The 24486-nt window shown below is 34.6% G+C and overlaps 1 protein-coding gene across 2 annotated transcripts in view; it reads right to left on the bottom strand.

Annotated features, from left to right (window-relative positions):
* The window catches only part of LOC141433502 (protein qui-1), a 123462-nt gene extending 99324 nt beyond the window's left edge, over nt 1–24138 (bottom strand). For both annotated transcript variants that reach the window (XM_074095562.1, XM_074095563.1), the window contains exon 1: nt 23903–24138. The gene's annotated coding sequence lies outside the window, so the exon portion shown is untranslated. The remainder of the gene's footprint in view (nt 1–23902) is intronic.
* Nucleotides 24139–24486: the final 348 nt, after the last annotated feature.

The following is a 24486-nucleotide window of genomic DNA, read 5'->3' as shown; positions in this document are numbered from 1 at the left end:
CAGGTGCACGTTATTGTAAGTTTCTGGCCTAATTACACAGAGTGAATTAGTGTTAGGATACAGGAACTAAAATTTGTAACAGCTTACAAAATGAAATTTAACTACGCATGTATTGAAGTAACGGCTTGATTAAGAATAACGTAATCTATCTTATTTTTCAACATAGTACGAGATAGATAGAGACACAGAACTTCGATACATGCGTAAACAAAAAAGGACACAAAATAAAAAGTAAAAATAAAAATACAGACAAACAATTTCCTGCCTGTCGACTTACTACAACATTAGTGTCGAATAGTGTGAAATTAAGTGTGTATCCTCGTCATCTTTTGCATGAAATTTGCACATAGCCTGAAAACATAGTTACAACAATTATTCTTTATTCAGCCAGCAATTAGATAGGTATGCTACAACAATTAAGAAACGTAATAAACTCATCGAAATACATACACAGTTCCAAGTCTGGTAGGTATACTAAAATCAGCAACCACAGCGCAATATCTGGATAACAATTACAGTTAATTAATTCAACTTATCAAACAGTGCCGATCACAATTAATGTATCTGCTACGTGTATGTAGTTATACTCCAGACTATGATTAGGTTTAATAAGATCGTTCAATTAAATCAGTGAACGTCAAATGTCAAACTTGATAAGACTAGTTTTTTAGCAGTGTTCGTAAAAAAACATTAATGATTCAAGAAATAAAATTATGCAGTCAACTTTTCAATTACGCAAAAGTACCGAAACGAAAGACGAGCGGCCCTTTAAGTTTACTCATAGCATAGATAATTAATTTTCAGACAAAACAACTCTAATGGAATTAATTAATTTTGTAACCAACTCAAACGAAAGATTAAAAGATAATTCTCGTTCGTGACTAAATTTATATCTTCATAAACCTCTATTGTGATTTTGATCCAGAAGTAGTTAGCAGAGCAAGTCTGTTTATGTTTATTCTGTATAAAAATAGACAAAAGTTTCAAACATCAGTCTGCGATGCTATTTTGTTAGCAAATAAAACGATTTAAGGTGCAAAAGACCTTGAGATGTGTCTAGTTAAATAATAGTTTCTTCAGTAGTAGTCACGAGCTTAATACCTCGTAGTAATACAATGTAATAGTTACTGGCAAATACCTATTATTGGAACGTCATGCTTGGCTTTTACAACATATTTAATACTGTCGTGAGAAGTGCTAAGCTGTTTTTTATTCTTTAATTTATAGTATAAGATAACTTAGTAGTCTAAGCATGAAAAATATATTACGAAATTTAATGTAAATGTAGTTACTAAAACCACCAATATAATGTCTCTGTCTATTCAGGACCTTGGCATAGATACAGTGTTCAAACCATCGGTGTTTTATTTATTTAGTTGAACACAGATTACAATAGTACACGTTTAAATTAGATACGTACTACAATATGCGTTACAATGTATATAACTACGGGACGGGTGTTTTTAAACCCATGATCACGACTACATATTAGTGCGGTAAAAATGTAGGGTTTTTGGGGTTCCGGAGCCAAAATGGCAAAAACGGAACCCTTATAGTTTTGCCATGTCTGTCTGTCTGCCTGTCCGCCCGCGGCTTTGCTCAGGGACTATCAATGCTATAAATCTGTAATTTTGCACGGATATATAGGTAAACTGTGCCGACAAAATGGTACAATGTGGGTATCGTTGGATAGGTCTTTTAAAACCATTAGGGGTTTGCTAAGACAACTTTTCGATTCAGTGATTTGTTTGCGAAATATTCAACTTTAAAGTGCAAATTTTCATTAAAATCGAGCGTCCCCCCCTCTAAAATCTAAACCGGTAAGTGCAAAAATTTGAAAAAAATCAGGATGGTAGGAAGTATATCAAACTTTCAAGGAAAACTATAACGGTTAAGTTTGCTTGAGAATTATTAGTAGTTTAAGAGTAAATAGCAGCCTAGGTATAAAATATACATAAACTTGGAAGATTCCGAATAAAATACGAAATCCTTAGAAAAATATTACTTATTTTTTTCGTGATGGCTACGGAACCCTATTTTGGGCGTGTCCGACACGCTCTTGGCCGGTTTTGTAACAACTAAATTTACCCGCGGCTTTGAAGCATGAGGTCTCGCAAATGAATGAAAATTCTGAGATAAAAAAACATCTAGACTTTAGTGGTTGAGTTCCATCCCGTTATTTAGGTGGAATATCAGAATAAAAGTAACGTAGGTAGGTATTATCTAATATGCGATATTTCTGATATCAAGCTATCTAAAACTAAATTTACTCAAAGTCCATTCGGCTGGCTCAGAGTGAAATAGTAACAAACTCATAAACGTTAGCATGTTTATAACATACTCAGTGGCACAAAATTTGGCCCATTCTACATAGAAAATTACCTATTACTGCGTACATAAGGGCCTTATTTTTTGCCGCTCAGTATATTATCAGGATTGATCTGTCAGTAACGGTTGTCATTTTAAACTTTTAGATAAAAATAACTTAACCTACACCTGATGTTATTTTCTCGTATTTTTTTTTAACAATAGTACAGGACGCGTTAATTTAAAAGCCGGCAACCGGAACAGTTGAGAAGGCCGCAAAGATGACCAAAAGCGTGTTACCCACTGAAACAATAGTATCTAACCAATACACACACTTTATTATTTATAACATTAGTTGAATTTATATTTGTGATATATAAGCATTTGTCACTCAATAGTTAATGAAGACCAACTTAACTTACACCAAATTTTTTCGACATTCTTACAATTGTAATAGAGGCGTTAATTTAAGAGTCGGTAACACAGGCACAGTCGAGAGGGCCGCAGAGACGAACAAAGGCGCGTTACCCGCTTAAGCAAGCGTTAGTAATTCGATTTTAAACCCTAGTGACAGAGAAGTCGACTTTCACACCGCGTCAATTTGCCTCGGTTAATGAGCAAATAGAAAGAAATCGTAATGACGAGGATGGCTCATTTAAAAATTGATTTGAAGCACTTGAAAGTCTTTTTTATAACTTTACTTTCATGTTATAACTATATAATCAAGTGAGTAACATGAGAATACCATATTTCACAATCAACTGATATTATTACGATGCTGTTGAAGGTAGCACTGCTAAATTATTCCAGGCTGGCTGTAATAATATAAACTCTTTTTACAAGCTTCACCTGTCCTTGTCTGTCTGTAATCAAATCTTGCAAGTTAAATTTGACCAACTTCCAGTAGTCAGATTGACTTAAAATTTGGAATACTTATGTAAATCGCGTGACAATACATTAATCTAGTAGTGACATCCTGGTAGTCCAGCTAGGATCATCTCCGTAGGACGAAACTCTTCAACGGTTAATAGCGTCGACTGGAAATTTGGTATGCAAATGTAGTTTGGGTGACAATGCAAGTACAGTCAGCAAAAAAGCTTGTATTAAAAATGAAATTATGATTAGGTTATTCTATACATTGCGTGTAAATCTAGGTAACCAATAGCAGGCGATTATCTCGACCATGCAATGATCAGAGAAATCGCTCGCAGCACCTTTGGTCAATAAGCGAAAATAAGTTTTTTTTTCATTTTGTGCCAAATCACGACGATAGACATAATTTTATACATTTTACACAATATTCTCACAACTTTGCTCGCACGCTTCATGCAATGCTCGTTATGTGCACAAAATTGCCGAAATTTTCATCTTGCCTTTATTGTTGTTTTTCTCAGCCACACGGAGCAAATAAGAAACGGTTCAGGTTTCAACCAATAGAAAGGGTAAGTGTGTTTTGTAAACGAGAACGAGTTCGATTTCCTGGAATGGTTATTTGTTTTGCCTGCCCGCAAAGTACTTTTTTAATGTACTTAGTTTCGTTAATATACTGTAGAAAATTAAAGGCGATTAGATTATAACGTGACAAACATGCTTGTGTACAAAAATTGCTTTAAACATCTAAAAAATACCTAATTGGTAACAAAAACTTACCTAATGATATTTTCTGTTCTTTGGCATATTTTAGTCTTAAGGATATCATATCGTATTGTAGGATTAATTAGATAGGCTACAAAATCATGAGGTAGGCCACATTGGACTTTACTTTGCCCTCTCACTCTGAGAGGAGGGCTTGTGCCCAGCAGTGAGACGTATATAGGCTGGGATGATGCTGATGAAGACACGAGCCTATAGACGCCTAGACGCGGACGCACTAAGTCACCACGGCTTCAAATATCGCATGTGATGCGTCAAATTAAGGCCTTACTCTGCTCCCAAAGCTATTTGTATTGAATTGATTGAATGAAATCATTGAAACATTGCGGGAACACGCTTCGCTTTTCCGAATTACTTAGCGCTAATGATACGAGCTCTGTTTGTGTAAGCTGTATTCATTAGTTGCTAATGCTTGTTTGTACTATTTGTATATTTGGATTTTGGTACAATTTGCTAGAGAACGATAGGCGATTATAAATGTCGTAGGTACCTAGTAGTTGTAAGTAGTAAGGTACGTAGGTAGCAGCCCATTATAAATAGGATATTATATAAAAATTATATCTAATTAAAACGTTTTGTTCTGCAAGTGCTATTTACAAGCGCTTTCGGAATCATTATTGCTAAAAACTTGGCAGTCATTTATCAATACAAAATCATAATACCTGCAATTTTCATAAACAAAATGCAATAAAAACAAAGTAATTGAAAAAGAATTACAAGTTTTTACAGAAATTTAAATGATTTAGGTCAATCATACTAAACATCTTAGATAATGATCATTACAATTGAAATGGAACGTTGCCTAAAACTCAGAATTTTCAAGATATTTTCCAATCACACTCAATTAGGGAGGTCTCGTATATACTTATAGGTAAGTATAACAGATTTGAATTCCGTTAACTAAATTACCTACGATCAACTGAGCTCAAACTGCTACACTAAATGGCCTGTCAGCGTCCGTAAGAGGTTATTTTGCTGTCCTACACAATCATTAGACTCAGAAACCAACGGAAAAGGAACAAAGAAGTGTCATTATTTCCGCAGATATAATGCCGAGATAAGTGGGATAACGTACCTTTGATGAAGTACGAGTAGTATAGTTGGTCTTATTGTTTTGTCAATTATGAGGCAAAGACTGAAGTGGAAAAACATCTATGATTATTTTGTTTGCTATATACTTCAGATAATTAACTTTTAACATTAACAGGATTAAACCGTATGGTAACGTCTTAGGTAAAAATTTGTGAGGCTTAGGTGTCAAATTGGAAAACAAGTTTCTCGACTGCAAAAGACAGATTCTGCTCATTAAAGTGTTGAAAAAATATCAATTTTACAACGTCGAGTTTACAAGTTTTTTGCTGCATTAGGTACATTCATGTTGGCTCTTTTGAAGCGATTTAAAATAAAACCTTTGATGTTATGTTTTTGTCGACTACAGAAATAAACGCCTCGAGATTAATATGGTTGTGGTAATGATGGTATGGTATGGTGGTGGTCCTCGTAGAAATCTTCATTCATAGAAAGTACCTGTAACCTTACAGCTTACTTTTTTTTTAATTAGCTTGGAGTGTGTCCCAGTGCTGAGCCAAAGCCTCCCCTTTTTGCTTCCATATTATTTATCATAAATATTTCCTCAGTCATTGCAATGAATAGGTACCTATTATAAAAGTAAGCATAGAGTTTTATCAATGTAACAACAGAAATCAGTATCGCTTATTTACTTTTAAATGTTTTGGTTCGTGTGTTATTTGACACGTCTTATTCTTACGACGTAATAGAAAAATTTCTATGAGAGTGATTATTTGTATAATACACTTAAAAATGATAATTTCAACAAGTTTGACACTTATGAAAACGGTAGCAAGCGTATTTAATATTATTTAAATGATAACAAAGATAACAAAATGGGTTAGTTAACAATTTTACCACAATCTGACGCGTGTTCGTTCTTGCCTGTTTGCTAACAATTTTTTTGCTGACCAACCACCAAATTTTAAGTCGGTCCGATAACACAAAGCAGGTGAAATTCAGCTTGTTAGATTTGACCTTAACAAACAAACAAACATTGCACGTTAAAATTAGAGCATTCAATTAAATTTAAAAAATCAAAAAACGCGACTGTCTTAAAAACTAAAAGGAAGAAAATAAGTCTAGTGGTCTAAAACTCTGTTAAGTACCTAATTTAAAGTTCAACAGTCGGGACCCATTACTAAGAATTTTTGAGCTGGTCACGATTTGAACACATTAGGTAGGTACTTATTTATATTTTGTTTTGGGATGTCGACCGTGATTTTACCGTGACCTTTAATGAGCTGCCGATATTTCGACGCAGTAGCATTAATTGTGATCAAGGGTGACTGAAGAATCAACTGTTGATGTTAATGTTGTATAGACCGTCTCTAGTTTGAAACAGTACCTGAACAAACTAATAACTAGGCAAAAGATGGCAATATCTATCTAATACCTTTAAACGAGCAATTCTTGTATAATATATATCTATACAAGAATTGCTCGTTTAAAGTAGCTCTTTGTATATATCTTGTATATATATATAATCCGAATCTCGAAAACGGCTCCAACGATATCGTCGAAATTTGGTGGTTTTCGGGATGACAAATCGATCTAGCTAGTTCTTATCTCTGGGAAAACGTTTATTGTTTAATTTTAGCCCGAGCAAAACTCGGTCACCCAGGTACTTCATGATAAATTGAATTATAAAGAGTACAATTCCGGAATCTACGGCCGCAACAAATGATCATTGTTTAACTTCGTAAGCGGTTTGAAACACTTCAGAACTCAACGTTTAAAAGGAGTTTCAAAGCACCTAATAAGTACTTTGTTTCAATCACTTTACGTGTAAAGGTTCTCTGAAAATTCAATTAATAAATCGTTGCATTATTCTCATTAAGAATATTCAAGTATTTTACATAATCATCATTTATTTTTCAATAAAAATCATAGCTAATGAAAATAGCTTTTACGGGTATTCTGTCTTTGGACAAAATAATTAACCTTAAAAAATAATTGGCAATATTTATTAAAACTCCATGGGATAAAGGTACTTGTTTTCTTCTAAATACTATCAATGATTATTAATAACATTAATTTAGACAGAACTAAATCGGACATTGATACACATAACTATAATTCATAATTTGAAATCTCATGTCATGTTACGACTTTATATTCCCTTTTGATACCTACTTTGTTTTTAAAAGGATTAAACGCGGTCATAACATCAAAGAATCACCCTATAGAATAATTCATTATGTACGCGTTTAGGTCTAACGAGAGCTCTCACAATCGCAAAATAAACGTCCTTACATCAATATTTGATCACATCGAGAACACGAGTTCGTATTAACTTTTGTTGGACTGCTAGAAACAGCAAATTAAACAAGTTTTCAAGCATATAGGTATGTATCCTACTTGCTGTTGCCCGTGACTCCGTCCGCGTAGAATTCGTTTATCCGTATCCCGCAGGAGCTCTCCGATATTCCGGGATAAAACTACCCCATGTCCTTCCCCGGGATTCAAAACCATCTGTTTACTGAATTTTATCTAAATCGGCTTAGACGTGATAAACTAACAAACGAACAAACAGACTAGCAAACTTTCGCATTTATAATATTGGCGGGATTGGTGAACTGTAGTTAGAGAGCTATTTGGCTCTAAATTTTGAAATGATAATGTTCATTGGGACATCGATCCCGGATAGATAATAATAATCACAATGTTTAATATAATAATTTAACTGTCGAAAATGGTAATTAAAATGCAATCGGGTAACCACAATAGATTCGAACTTGATATATATTTATGTCTCTATCAACAATTCACTTGAAAATCAAATTCGGAAATAAAATAAATTAGCAGCCCGTTTTTACAAGTTTTTGTTTTATTCGCCCTGTTTATTTTTATTTTGCTTGTTATGTTTTGTGACAGAGGAAAAAACTCCCGGTACCATATTATGTCAGAAGTGCTTTGAGCTACAGACTCCGGCATTACCGGCAATATTAATTATAGAGGTATCGGAATGTACAAAGCGCGCTCAAAACCATCTGGTACGCTCTAACGGCTATGTGAATAGAGCTGCGATAGATGTTTTGACTACTTTGAATAGAAATCCTATATTGTTTTGTTCGAGGCCAAAATGTAAAGTGAATAAAGCTTTTACACAGTCTCTGTTTAAAACTACGTTAAAATCATCAAAACTGAGTAAGAAAAAGTTCAGTCGGGGCTTAATTTTGACTTAAATATTGCTCAAAATTACCTCGACGTTTTGACGTTAGTAAGATCGCGCGAGTTTTTGGAACTACCCGCGCTTGTTGCGGTTCCAGGGGGACACTCCGAAGTTTTAAGTTCGTATCATACCATTCCTCTTACCTTTCTATAAAATGATATTAGCGTAAGTGGGATGGCATGATACTACTTCTCACGCTGGCAGACAATTCTCACAATATTGGACGATTTAGGACAGTATCTTGAAAATTATAACCAAGGAGCGGAATTTTAATAGCAAAAATCAAATGTCAAGAGGGATTGACCATTGTGTTTTATTGACTGTCGATATTTAATTGTCAGTTAGCACGAATGTTTTAGGTAATGAAATTAGACCTGTAATGGAGGAGGCCTTTGTCCTGCAGTGGGACGGGTACCCTTTAATTCGCCGAACATTAATTGTCATAATATGAATTCGCATAACAGTTTTGGCATCAAATAATTGTGCATAATATTGAACAGGCATAAAAAAGCATAATCCTTATTACGCATAATAATGAATACATCATTAACTATAACTTTAACTATTATAAAATGGATTCGTATAATTTTATCAAGCGAGTGTATTGGCTTGGTCAGAAACTGACTCGATTAGGTTAGGTTCAGAGAAGCTTCACTCCCACCTTAGCCTTCGATGTTAGGTATTTTTTTATAACAGCCCAATAATAGATATTTTTTCATCCTTATTAACTTTTTAGATCTAATTAAATAAACAAAAACAATATATTCATTCAATCGCCAAAATACAAAACATTATTATTTGTATGTATTGTCAAATAGCATGAAAATTACAAGTTAAATTGATGCTAAATTATTTTTATCACGCAAAAAAGTAACAAATAAGGACTTTCTGAAAAATTGCGTGTAATATTTTCTCTCGCTTTGGCAATTTATTGTTGCTGAGGACTACACCATATACCTGGCGTGTTTAACCGACCGTGCCGAAATGGTTGCCATTTATATTCACGCAACAAAGACTGGGTGGGTACTTGCTAAAATATAAAACGAATGATAGAAAAAAAGTGTCAAACTGCACATCCATTACGTCTGAGTCTCGCTTAGCTTTCCTGATGGGTGGCTTTTCCGCGTATTGTACACGTCTAAGCCAGGCACATACCTGCTCTGATGGATATGCACACAGCCTAAATGTAAGACAGTTAAAGGTACATTGAACAATGATTCACCATCGAGTAAATCGGTAAAACATGCATGAAATACGACTTGTATAATTTTTCATCTCTCCTGTTCGGAAAGTTTAATTTTCATGGGTGGAAAATTGCGTTTTCATCTCTAGGTTGGAAAGTTTTTTTTAATTTTTAATATTATTAGCAGGCGCGGCGCACTCCGCGGTATAGGTGCGATTCTGTAAGTATCAAAACACTCCACGCCGTCGTGGCGTAACTGAAGGGTTATGCGCTCCGCCCGGCATGCACGCTCGCAGTCTCTCACTTGATTTTATTTACGCCGAAAGCGAAACGAATGTGTTTTTATTAGTATAACTAGCCGTTACCCGCGACTCCGTCGTGAATAAATTTCGGTTTAACTATCCCGCGGGAACTATGCAATTTTCCGGGATAAAAACTATCCTATGTCCTTCCCCGGGACTCAAACTATGTGTATACCGAATTTCATCTAAATCGGGCTGTTTAGACGTGATGAAGTAACAAATAAACAAACAGACTTACAAACTTTCGCATTTATTATATAAGTGGGAATTGGGAAGACGGACTAACAACGCACGCTAAAATGTGGTATAGTAGATAGGTATATTATACATGAATATATATTTTTTTATCCAAGATGGCTTCCATCGAAAATAGCCTAGTGTGTATTTCTTTTCAATCGGTTCAATATGCGTATCAAATGAAAAGGCTTGAAAAATAGAATCTTCATACGAAAAAAAAATCATATACAATGTGGCTGCCATCACAAAAGCAACGTTAATCAATATGTGATCGTCTGTATCTTAGTACGCAATAAATTTCACTTCATTTCATTGATAATTGTGCAACTATAAGTACTCAAACGACATCTGATGATGATGAAGACCTATGATGACATTTCTAACCTTCACTAGTGTTTTCCGGGCGTAGCAACCCTAGCGCTACACGTGCCGCGTGCGAGTGAGCACGAGTTAAACGATAGACAGAGAAGCATAAAATATGCACGATTTCGTGACCAAAGAGCTTATAATACAACACTGGGATTTGTTCCTGATTCTTCATATTCTTAATTGGTCATAATCCTAATTTGACACTTCCCTAACTGGTCATATTCCTAACTCATCATATTCGTGATTCGTCATATTCCTTACTCGTCATAAGTACCATGTACATTTGCCTGCACAAAATTGATTGGAATATTTAAATCTTCTGTGGTAAATGATAAGAACCATAATACAGTGCCAGAAATAGATCAAAGTTTTTATTTGACAATATCTTAGTCGGTTAGGTTAAGGTTATTTTTTTATGACGACTCAGAACTGATTTGGGGCACTTATTATACATCGGTTCTGGGTGGTCATAAAAAAAATAACCTTTACCTAACCGACTGCAAGCACGTGTTCTTAATTTCATTTGACTGTACAATGAAGAGTTAAGAATATGACGAATCAGGAATATGACAAGTTAAGAATATGACCAGTTAGGAAAGTGTCGAATCCGGAATATGACCAATTAGAAATATGACGAATCAGGAACGAATCTACACTGGAGGTTGAACGACGAACATCCGTTTGAAATTTTAACTGATTATTCTTAATATGCCTCTCTTATAAAATGTGCGTGTAGTATTTTACTTTTCTCACAGTTGGATTGAAAAGTAGAATGTCTAACTCGGGTGAAATTACCCATTTCCCCTCGAACTCTCACTCTCACTCTTCGTACGAGCAGCGCCAGAAAAAAGAAATCTACTACATATATACTATCCATTAATGTGAGAATTTATCTCCACTTTGACATTTTACATTGCCGATAAAAACATACTAAGTAATTGACATAAACACGTAAACATTTATTATTACTATTACCTACGTTAGTTAGTTTACACTTTCAGAGTAGTCTCAGTACCCAAGTTTATCCGCTGCAAAATCATTATTTACTACTTCAGTATGAGACCTCAGTAATACTTAAATGGCCATTTTATATAAAAAAAACTTAATTTCATTCATAACTATTAATCATAAGTACTATCATTTGGTACTCTCAAATTTATGCTGAGTTTCCCACACAACGAAAACCTCTTAAGCTTGTTACTTCTACCCAGTTTTTACATAACACAAGAGCTTGGAACAAACACGCCCCTCTTGGTCTATAGACGTCTAGCAAAAACTAAAACAAGGGTCTCGACCGCAATCCTATTTAGCAAGGTCCATGGAACCACTAACTTTAATGGCCGAGTGTTCCGCATTATCTGACCCTTGATAATCAATCAAGCGAGAACGGGTCCAAAGGAATTTGTTCCAAAACTTCTATACAAAAACCACTTAAGAATTGATCGTAACTTCAACTAATTATAAGAGTTCAAACCAGTCGAGATTAACATTGTCTTGAAGTTCGTATTTCGAATAAAAGGAATCTTTCCATTGTAATAGAAGTCTATCAAAGAACGGAAATTTTCTGTTGAGGTAATCCTTTTGGGGCCATATTGCGGGATTTATTTTATTAATTTCAGTTGAGGAAGCGATATATAAAGTTTTATTTATGAGTATGAAAGTAATAAAAGTCAGACTTGAAAGTTCAAGGTTTAAGTAAATAATTTTAAGCAGTTTCGTTAAGATCTCACATCAACACATTTAAAAAGTTTAAGCTGTTACTCGCTCGGGGTAAAAATTAGAAAGTTTTTTACCTATATAATTACGAACCTATGTTAAAGAAACAGTAGGAACATTGTTTTATCTTACTTATTTTTAAAGCAATAGGTACCTACGTAGTATTTTGGGAAAAAAGTTGTTTCTTAAAGAAAGTGGTGTCCTAATTACTTACTTGAATTACAGATTTATTCTTCATTATTTGAATTTACTTCCCTTAGTTATATTTAACGTTTTTCATAATGTGATCATTCAAAAAGATATTTAACAACGTTCTATTTAAATGAATATCATTATTTTATTAGCAAAAAAAAACTTAAGTTGTTCTAAAATGATTTCTTCTAATTTATTTCGCAGCTGATTCGAATGCCCAGAAAATTCAATTCTGAATGAATCTGAACTTAATTAATCTTCGCCAACTTAAATGCTTTTCCTTAAGGGGCAAATATCTTAAGAAAGAATTGCTTAGGTAGGTATATAATCTTACAATTTACATGGCATTCATTGCGCAGGTTGAAGTAGGTATTCACAGATTCTTGCGGAGAAATTTCGTTATATACTGAGCGGCAAAAAATCTGGCCCTCAAATGTATGCAGAATTGGTAATTTTGTATGAAGGGTGGGCCAAATTTTTGCCGCTAAGTATATTTTGAGCAGATCAACGAGCACTGTGCGATTCTTCTACCCTATCTTCTAATGCGAAAGCTTCTAAGTCTGTTTGTTACTTAAATTTATTCGGTATACCTACAAGTTTGAGTCCCGGGAAAGGGCAAGGGATAGTTTTTATCTCGGAAAATTGCGTAGTTCCCGCGGGATAGCAATAAACGAATTCTACGTGGACGGAGTCGCGGGAAACAGCTAGTACGACCTTAAAAAGGAACTACAAACGAAGTTTTTTATTTTCATTTTGTATAGTTTCTACAGGGAGTTTCTGACCATGGGGCTTTAAAGTCAAGGTTCGATTCTACCCGCATAACTAAGCTACTTTTGTTTTGTAACATTTTCAAATAACTTGCGGATTTAGATAATTTATTGATGCTCAAAGTTTAACCATTAAATCAGTGTATCGGGCATGGCGGTGATATAGCTGTCTCTTGGTACGGGGCCGTTAAATAATTTTTGACACTTATTTGACATCTTGATACACATTTATCAATGTGCTGTAATTTTTTGTTGTATCGCAGACATTGAAAATTGCATTTATTTTGTATGAAAAAATTAAATTAACAGTGATCATATTATTAAAAAGCTGCAGAACAAACACAGTTCACTTATGTTCACTTGATTTCAATATTTTTTTTTTTTAGAAAAATATGGCTCTGTCCATTGGAGGACAATTTTGCCAGTGTCTAGTAGGTTTTGCCGTTGTACGGTAAAAAAATTCTATAAAATGAAATATGAGAGGTAATGGTGGATGAACGATGACAGCGCGAATCGATTTCAATATTTATTTTTCATTTGAAAATCTTTGTCAAAATCTGACGTTATTTCTTAATTGAAACATGTGTATAATCTGTAGTAGCGTAGACTAGCGTAGAGATGGTGAAAAATTTACCTTTTTTTAAATCGATTAATGCGCGAATAAATAAGCGATTTTTATTTATTTTCCTTAAAATTAAAAAAATAGTTACTGCTTTTATAATGAGGGCTATCGTTTTTTGTCTCACTAGATGGCGCACTGTTGCGTGAGGTTTTTAGTATGGCTTTCAAAGTCTGTTATTACGGGCGTGAAAACAAAGTTTAGATTAAAATCATATTTAAAACACCTTAAAACCGTACCATAAAAATATCGAGCATGCCACAGTGTTGCATAGTCCCCGTTTTGTTCGGAAAAAGGGAGGAAAAAGGTTTCCGAAAGACAAAACTGTCTCAAAACACAGACATTTATTGCCCCGGAATGCATATTTGCCATAATTAATTTCAGATATTGCAAAATATTTACAAAATTATTCTAATTATAAATAAACCCGCGTAGCTCACCCAAAAACTATGAGATTTGACATTTCGGAGACCTCACGCTACACTAGCGCCTCTAGCGGCGAATTCATTCGCGATAGCCCTCATTGAACAAACAGTATTTGGAATTTAATCAAGTATTGTCAATAATAAAATAGACAAAAATACGTTGATCTCTTCAATTAATAAATAATCGATTTACTGAAGAGATTAATTATTCTGCAATAGGTACAAGGTTTTCACATCACTAAATGTCTATGGTCGGGTTAATGGCGTCTTTGCTTACGGTTGTTATAAATTGGATCGGAATACAATATAGTAGTAATAGGAGTATATAATCCTTCGTCTGTCTCCTATCTGAATTTGACAGTTATAAAGTTTAAAGAGTTTTGTTTATTATTCTTTTTTATAAAAATGTATAAAGAATGACTCTCAGGGGAACGCTCACGCAAGTGCTGACCTAATTTTTTAAAGTGCTTACAGTAGCATCGTATAATTTTTATTCAGAGTTAATTATGAATTTCCAACGTTCGCATATTTTATGGGGGCTTAAAGTAGGTAGAAAATAGTTGGCAGTAATCTTAACTAAAAAAATTTACAGATAGAATTTTCTTAAAAAAAAACGAATTAATTCGATTAATTATTCGTATTCGGTTAAGTCTATTTAGCGAAATATTCGGAAATAGCAATTATTAAGAGTCATTGCACTAACGTTAAAGTAAGCTGGGTGAAGGTCTCTCCAAAAAAAAAAAACACGGCTAAATGAAATTTCAGAGATCGTTTAACTATAAAATTATTCAAATGGTCGGACTGTTAAAACAATGTGGAACATGGGCACGACCTTCTTTCATTTCTTTTTGTAAGACCGAGTAATTTTATTCAAACAAAGTTGCAAAGACAACAGGAAGAAAGTTCACAACAACTTTAAGTCGTAATTTAATCCGCAAAGTCATAGGAACGCACAGTTTCCGCAAACAGCCGGCACTCGGCCGGAACCCATGTTGAAACCGAACCATTGTGCTCGCAAACACGGAACTCCTGCCACTTTCACTCTCCCCCCCTCACCTTTATTTCTCTAACAAAAACAGAAATTCTAAACGAGTTTCAAAAACACAACACAAACAAAGAGCGGCAGAGTATTAAAGTTTCATGACGATTTTGTTAAATATCGATCCGAAATATTTAACTACTTTGTTTGGAAGTTTACGTTTGTATTGAGTAGGTAATTACATACTACGCCCAACATTGAACAAAATTATATAAAAAGGACATTAATGCAAAAATAAATGACAAGGGAATGGTAAGCCGTGGCAGATTAAATATTTCCATGGAGATAATTTGATAATCGAACACACCCATATGTATCATACCAACTAAACACATATTGCCTAACAGATTAGGCTATTAAATTCTAATATTAGAAGATTAGCTCGGAATAGGCTCTGATAAAGAAGCTTAAAATTATCAGGCGATAAGATCTATCGCTAATCTGTTGTAAATTTCTGATCGCGAAACAATAGAAAACCTAGTAAGGTGACCCGGGGCTATTGTAGCTTGGGGGGATATTGTATCTGAGCCGTCTGATGGCGTCCTTACGACGCCATGTTCTTCTCGGCCATTTTACGTTGTGTTCGCCAGCAGACTGTCTTCACATAACACACATGAACATGGTGGGTGCTTTAAAAACCAAATTTATAGTCTATTTATTTTTAACAGGAAATAAATTGGGCTTTCATGAAGTTCAATTACGCTACCACCCTTTATTAAAAAAATATTTTAAAGATTTTTTTTACTCTTTTTCCTTAATCAAAAGCCTTTTAACACTGCTAATTGTTTCACACTTTACCGCATCTCTTTGCTTAAAAAGATCATTAAAATTAGAAATTTCTAAATTTGTTACACGTATTTTATGGGAAGGTAAATTGAGAAGATGGTTATTATTGATAGACTATTGTTACAGATGGGCTCAAAAAAAAAAGAAAACATGTTGATGTTCTTGTTAAAACAAACCTTCGGTTTTTTTTAAATCTTAGATTTTGCATTTCGAATTCAATTCAGATTGTGACCTGCCAGTTCGCAAATATCATTGAAGACAAAGTTGCGGAAAATTAAATTCCAAAAATACCGAATGTTGGCACGGCAGCCGAAAATAGTTGACATTTCTATCGGGCTCGTTCGGTGCATTATTAATGAAGAGGCTCTGCTGACTATACGAATCATTTATTAAAACGCTCTCGACCCTATTTCGTTGTTTATAAATGTTAAAGATTTTTGATATCGAACCGTCTGGTTTTTTTTTTTCAGGTAAGATTCAGTATGACCGTTCTTAAATGATTGAGTAGAAAGTCTGAGCCACTGACACACGGGAAGAGCTTAAATTAGTTACACTATATACACGCTTTATTTTTGTGAGATCGGTACAAGTTCATATGGATTTTTCAGATAGACGAATCCATAATGGTTATAAATAAAACGATAGAGAAAGGAAGAAAGGTAGAGAGAGAGAGAGAGAGAGAGAGAGAGAGAGAGAAAGGTGAAAAATTACCCAAGTGGCTAAAACTACCTGTTTTACAACATAATTTTGCTATTATAAACACGGAACACAATGTTGTTCATCTTCAGCGCATACGTACAGTCGAACAAATTGAATCATGACCCTGGATGGAACCTTTTAATAATAAATTTCACTATGTTTTCCTTATATTAATTGATATGAATTAGACGTCTTAAGTCTAGTTTAGCTCGACATGTTTCGGGCTATTTCGTTGCCCTTCTTCATAGGAGCACGCTACTCGATATGATTTCCTTGACAAAAGTATGAGATGTCAAATTAGTAGCACAAAAGTCATGCATGATTCAATTTGTTCGACTGTACGTGTCCAACAGCAGAGCAAGGGTTTTCTTTTACCCCATAACTTTTAATGTTATTATTATTTGCCGCTATAGCAGCTTTACAGGGGAAAAAAATAGGTTGTATATCTTAGTATCACGGTTCTTGGGCTAAATCCCTATGGCAGATAGACAGACGGACAGTTTAGCGGTAATAATAAGATTCTATTTGTAGAATTGAAAGTTGCGATAGAAATCCAAGATATTAAATAGACGTTTGCGTAATAAACATGCCTCTCGACATAAAAACAGTAGGTATCGCCATGTATTGCTAAGCGAAGCCTGTATAAATCAAAACTTAAGTCGCAAGTTGTTAACAAGAACATTAATAACAAAAACAAAAAGTTATCCAAGTTTGTTCGCAACTAGGATTGCGTATAAAGGACCGTTCAATTTCTGGTAATAACACGTTTATGTCGTACGAGTACTTCAGGCTTCCTAATGTATCTTGAAAATTTTATTACGTCGCGCCAAGATGTGAAGTGTCGTAAGGAAAATTATTGTTAGGATTCCGTACCTCTAAAAGAAAAAAACGGAACCCTTTTACTGCCCTTGGGCCTTATGCAAACGTGATACCCCACAATTCAGTCTATTCGTGACCATGTGGCCGAAACATCGAGTTAAATATTACTCGTTTCGTTAAACGTGACAATACTTAAGTCCCAGGTGTTGTAATAGTTATACCTATAGGGTACTTTCGGTTATCCTAGAAACTTTGAAATGTGATAATGCGGCTCCGCCAAATAGAGATGCACCCATAGAGCCATACAAAACAGCATCAAAAAAACCGGTGCTACGCAGTCGTATATTCACAGTAATTTCGGTTTTAAATAAAGGGTAATGCGGCCAGCGTTATGGGAACCTTGCCACAGGCAGAACTTTTAGACAGGATATTCTTTTATAATTTTCATTGTCATATTTATATATTTAGTTGAGATATCTTAGGTTAGTTTTTTTAGTTTTTACATATATATTATGTAAACTCATAATTGTACAAAATAATACACACACACACACACACACACACACACACACACACACACACACACACACACACACAAACATCGCGCCTGTATTCCCAAATGTGGACACCTCTCCATTTCTTCCGTGGATGTCGTAAGAGCCGACAAAGGGTTATAAGGTTAAGGTATACAAAATAATGTAATTAAATAAAATCTAATTAAAAAATAATCTAGTTTAATGTACAGTCAAGGGCAAAGATAACGATACGGAAAAAATTGCAAAAATATGTATACTTACACGACTTTATTAACATTAAGGCCGTGTATATTTTTGCAACTTTGGCCGTGTCGATATCTTTGCCCTTGACTGTACGAAATTTATATCACTTAGACAACATAAGTTAACACAACAGCAGGAAATCGTGCTCTTAATTACAAATAACATTTGATAACCTTAAAAATCAAAGCAAACATTCATATTTTTCCTCTTAACCGTTTAACAAAAATGTTATCTGTACTATGCGTTTAATAAGTTTGTTTAGCGATTCTCTCGTCCATTTTGCTTGAACAAAGACATCGGGTTTGTCCTATTGTCATGATAATTCGAGGGGTTTTCACATTGATTTTCGATACTAATTTCACTGCAAAGTACAAACCTCGTTCGTATTCTGATGAATCCCTTAAATTATTCACAAACTTTACTGTATACGTTAGCACAGAATCAGTTTAAAATAAATATATACAGGGTGGGCCCTGTAACAGGAGCAAAAAATTAAAACACAGGTTCTGCTACTCAAATGAAACTTTCAAAAATCAAGTCATTTTATCATTATGTTTACTCCAAACAAATTAAATGGTATTTTCAATGTACGGCATCCAATAGCCTAAATGACACCGCCTGTCACGTAACAAAATGACGGATTTCGCAATACATTGCCACATACAGCAATACAGTCCAATAAAACTCTAAACTATAAAAAAAAACATAATACAAGTTATTTTCAAAAGTTGTACAACTAAATTAGCTCAAGATGAAAAGTGAAAGCTGTGCTTTAATTTTTTGCTTCTGTTAAAGGCCCCACCTTTTATTGTAAATTTACTGTTATTGTAACCTATTTTTTCATAAATATAAAGAAAAAACTACAATAGTGAAGGTACATGTTAAACATGGCATGATACAAATCTTCGTCTCACTATTTTTTTATGTCGGTAAGTACAGTCACCAGCACCAATATCTGATACAACAAGCGTGTATAAATATCTGATACGACTCTATTTCTAGGACCGGAAGGACGTGTCAGATATTTTTTCACGCTTCGCTGTGGCAGATATTAATGCTGGTGACTGTACCTACTACAGCGATTTTTTAGTGTGCGCTTATATTTTTATGAATATTGAAAAATACAAATAATGTACTGTACAGATATCAGCAGATGGCAGGACTGCTTTGTTCAAGGATCACCTAGATTGCTACCACCATATAACTTTCTAATCCCGCCATCAAGTAGAGTAAAATTTTTGTTTTGTTGAATGCGTTTTATAAACTTTCTACGTCCTATGTCCATTAGGTTCGTCCACACGTGAGAACGAAATCGCAATCATAATGTCTGTCTGTCAGAAGGGAAAATATGACGATAGAGACAGATGCCGAATGCGATAGTAATTGTGTGTCAGCACATTAGGCAATATAGTTTCTGCTCTCATTCAACACGGCCCAATTTATCGCTAGTCAAATTCGTAATCTATGAAAAGTAAATATAAATAATAAGTTTTAATTTAAAATTGGCTTCACTTTACTGCCTTTGTTTGCTTTACAATTGGTTAAAACATCCATTTAGCGTGTCCATTGGCCGACGAAACCACCTTGTATTTTCGATCGAATCCGATTTTAAAGTTAACGTTTAAGTGAAGTTCTAAGAGGAATCGTCTCTCACTGAAAACACATTCAGTGATTCAGATGCAAATTGTATTCAGGAAGATAATCGGATTCCATTCGAAGTCGACTGAACTTCGCCCCTTAGATTATTCCTCCTTGCTTAGAATGAAGTGCGTAAGTATTAACAACGCCTTTGTTCACCGATATTATCTTAGAAGGAGTCTCAAATGTGGTTGAAATTAGTTACTGTATTTGAAATTAAAATTTACAGCACTTGTTAAATTTTTACGGGCCATATAGTCAGAGAATTTGTGGTCATTCTCTCCCTAACCATTAACACAACAAGGAAACACAACACAACAACAACAATACAACACAGCAAACACACACAAGGACGCAAAAAGAGGGAGGAGGAAGGAAAAAAAGAAAGTAAGTATTTAATATCAAGTGTAATGCGTAAAAGTAACCTTAACTGCTAGTCGTATTTCCGAAGTATTTAAGATTATACGGTGAAATATCTTTAAACATTAATCCTAAGAATGTCATTAAAAGTTGCATTGCACGGTATTGCGCTAAGATCTCAATATATCGAGTTATTAAGTAAACTAACTACTTTTTTGAAGCAAGTCTATTTAAACATAAAAACCCGACTGCCAAAACTAAAAGGAAGAAAATAAGTCTAGTGGTCTAGAATTCTGTCAAGTAGCTAATTTAAAGGTCAACAGTCGGGACACATTACTAAGAATTTTTGAGCGTCACGATTTAAATGGGTCCCGACTGTTGAACTTTAAATTAGCTACTTAACAGAGTTCTAGACCACTAGGCTTATTTTCTTCGTTTTAGTTTTGGCAGTCGGGTTTTTTGATTTTATTAATTTAATATTTTATTTTACACATTTTGATATTTATGTGAAAACGGTAGATTAAAAGTGAAAATGAAAACCCGTATATATTTAGAATGGGTTAATTATTAGCTTTCATTTGATACCCATATTGTTACAATACAAAATATTTTTTTTCATTCCCCCACCATATTTTTTTTCGCAGACGCCATATTGAAATATTATATAGCCTATGTCACTCCGGCAGTTATGAAGAATCCAATGATACATCATATGTTAAAATCCGTTTAGCCGTTTAGGCTGCCGCGAGGACCAAAGACATAGACATACATACCCACATACATACATACATACATACATACATACGCTCGAAAAACATAACCCTCCGTCGGGCAGTCGGGTAAAAAAACAGAGGTATGTCACAAAAGTTAGTCATAAATTGGCAAACTTTTATCATTACATTTTTGTCTCTCCATTTCAACTGGAAAGTCTCACGCGACTGAATAAATTTATGCTCATGTTTCGTGTTTACTATGTTTTTTACAATAAATAAATCCATTTTAAAAACTTTAATCATTTCTAAACCAAATACTTCTATCTAGAGTATTGTATTACCGCCTATTTAGCATCATGTATGTCTTGTATTTGTTCTATGTTTGTTTTTATGGCGTTAAATAAATGTATTTTCTTTCTTTCTTTCTTTCTTTTGTGTTGTATTGTATTGTAAAACTCTTTTTTGTACATAAAAACACATGAAAATAACAGAACACAGGATAATAAGATGTAAAAAGAGGACAGAGTAGAGGAGGAGAGGAGATGGAGTAGTTAATGGTTTAAATTTTTACTTTAAGCAGGAAGATGGATGAAATTTTTGACAAGGCCTTTCAAAACGCCATATGCAGATCTGTAAAGATTACGTTGATTGAGCGTTTTCCGCTTTCATTTTTTTGCAATATTCTTGGTAATTTTTTTCTAAAATGCTTTTAACAGATTGTCGCTTTCATGAAGGATTAATGTGATAGAACGTCCCCCTGTGATCGCCTGTTTGTTTAGGATTTTGGTTTCGATTTTGCGCCACAACGAGAACTGGCGGAAGTCATCTTTCTAATCCGTTTTGACACTAACCGACTTTTTCAGTTGAACGCGCAGTATCGCATACAGGACTTAAAAAGATTGGCTTCTCAGTTGATCTTTGTTGCCAATATTTGTCTACCAATCGCGGAGCGTAATAAATGATGGAATATTTGCACTTCTCATTTATGTTCCACGACCACGGTCATTGTCAGGTGTTGAGTTGCTATGAAGCGAAGGCTGAGTGAAATTCTGGGGCCCTAGTGAAAAAGGGGTTAATTCTGCAGAAGTTGAACAGCTGATTTCGATTAAGATTGGTTTTTGGTGTCATTTTGTATTTTTTATTTCAACTCTTAATTTTGTTACTTTTACGGTCATCCCGTAAAATCCATATCGAAAATACAATGGCACGCAGCACGGAATGCTGAGGACCTGGGTTCGATTCCCAGCGCTGGTTTTACACATAAAATAGAAAATAGCTGTGTAATTTCTGCAGACTTAACCCCTTTTTCACTAGAGTCCCAGAATTATAGGTTACACTTGAATTGCCCGGTGTCTCTTTACGAGCAGATTAATGATTTTTCATCATGGCTACCCATATAACAATGCTTAAAGTGTAGAAATTACTACTAGCTTACTACTTGTGCAACAAAAGACAGATACTACACAAAAACAATAATTAAGATTAGATACAATAATTTGTTACGAGATGTAGACCATGAAGAGCTTCCGATGTTTCTACGTACTTGCATGCATCATGATCACCGGTAGACTGAAGAAATTACAGGTGGATGTTAATGCTGCGTAGACCGTGCTAAAGGTAATCACGGTCTCCCGTAAAGAATATACCTAATGTAACCGCTAATCATTAAAATTATAACCAAACACTGGAAGAAATATTGAGCATCGCCATAGTAAAATAGTTAATAAATTGATTTGAGAACTTCAAAGCAATCCTGTTAATAGTAACGTGTATTATTGCGTCCCGACCGGATATGCGAGATTGGGCGATCTTCGCTAAAAGTAAATATTATTGAATCTAATTATTTCGATGACGGGTTATTACTGTCGGTGAAGGTGCGTAAACAGCGCTGGACGTATTGGAATTTTTAATTATAAAAAAATATGCAGCTACTTAAGACCTGCGGAGGGACACGAGACGTTTAATTGTTTCCTCTTGTTGATAAATAATACCATTATTTTAACAGCAATTTTATTATTCAACTAAAAAAAATTAATTTGCATCATTTAGTTTGTCCAATAGAAACTATAAGTACGACTGTTTGTTTGGATTGTTCGCAGTAGTTCCTCCGTGAGTACCTAGGTACCTTTAATGGAACCACAAGAGAAGAAAAGAAACAAGGAAATTATTAAGAAACAAAAGCGAAAAAGAAATCGGAATAATTCCGTTAAAGAAATACGAGTAACAGCAAAACATCCGTAAAATTGCACGAATAATCTACGCTTTGCGGTAGAGCGTAAATAAATACAAATAACACACATGTGTACTTATGTATATGTCATCAATGTCGTGAAAACATAATCCTTTCTTTTCTTTTGGCTTTACTTTTGTCTGTTGTGGTTATATAACTTTGATTATATATTGTTGAAATTATCGTGTAAGCACACAAGTAGCGTTTAATATTTCAGTCCCAGCGCAAAACGACCGCAAATTCTCTCAAAATTTACCCTTTTATTGTCAAAATATTTTATTTCCATACGACACGCTTACAACATATTTACGTTATACTGTCAAGCTATCTCTAATTATTCATGTACTCCGGTCAGATAAGAAGCAGATAATAAAAACACCGCTTTTGTTTCAGTTGTAATGTTTGGGTTATCGTGCTGTACCTACGCCCGGGCATGCTAATGTTTATTGTTGCTGACGCGTACGAAATTTTTGACGCGTTTCATATCTGACGAAGCGGCCTACTTACCAGGAATTAGGCTTAGGTTCTCGGAGTTTTTGTAAGGAGGTCAACGTGACAATGACGTTAAATTGAGATTAAATGATGGTTTTATTGTTACCTCATAATATTTATAGATTCCATTTTATTAGCAGGTGGCAACTAGGATTTGTAAGCTAATTTTTGACATACCGTGGTTACACGTTTACGTAAAAATCACTTGTTAGACGTAGAGGTAGTTCTACTACTTTTCGTGGCAGTATTTTTAATATTAAATATAACGATGCGTTATCACACGTAACAATTTATATTTAATTTCTACAAATAATTACAACGAATCATAACTTACCATAATTATTAAAACGAGAATCACAAAGCAAAATTCGTTCGAATCGTCACAGAACCAAAAACCTTTCACAGATCAACAAAAACAAAACCAAATCAAACCACAAGCACACACCGGTGGCACACTGGCCGGTGATTTTATTAGAAATTTTCACGTCTATTTTAATTCATGTTTTGATGAATCAGTTTTCGCGGGAGATACGGCGAATAGCGTTAAGGGGAGAGCGTCGCGGGCGGCGTCCTGAGGTAGACTGGCGCCCCCCTCTCTGGTACTAAAGTGGGGGGCAAGGTGCGGGGTCCACTGCCGCCCGCCCAAGGAATAATGCCTCGACCACACATTGGACTATTTGAGTGCAATTCAGGTCTCGTGGGCTGACGCAATTAGTAAACCGCGCCGTTTTGTGTTTTGGTGACTCGTGTTAACGTTTTTTTCGGGATAAATGGTGGTTAGATGTGAGATGCGTTAACTACTAGATATGTTAGGTTGTCAGTTTAAATTGGTTGTTATTTATTTGAGTGCTTACTAGGCCTAGGCAGTTTTATGTGTGGTTTTTCATGAAAATTTGTGTTTCTAGCACGGTTTATTTA

This window comes from Choristoneura fumiferana, chromosome 12 (assembly GCF_025370935.1).
Source record: "Choristoneura fumiferana chromosome 12, NRCan_CFum_1, whole genome shotgun sequence".
Lineage (NCBI taxonomy): Eukaryota > Metazoa > Arthropoda > Insecta > Lepidoptera > Tortricidae > Choristoneura > Choristoneura fumiferana.
The sequence above is the reverse complement of the archived record's forward strand: the minus strand, read 5'-3'. Positions and strand labels throughout refer to the sequence as shown.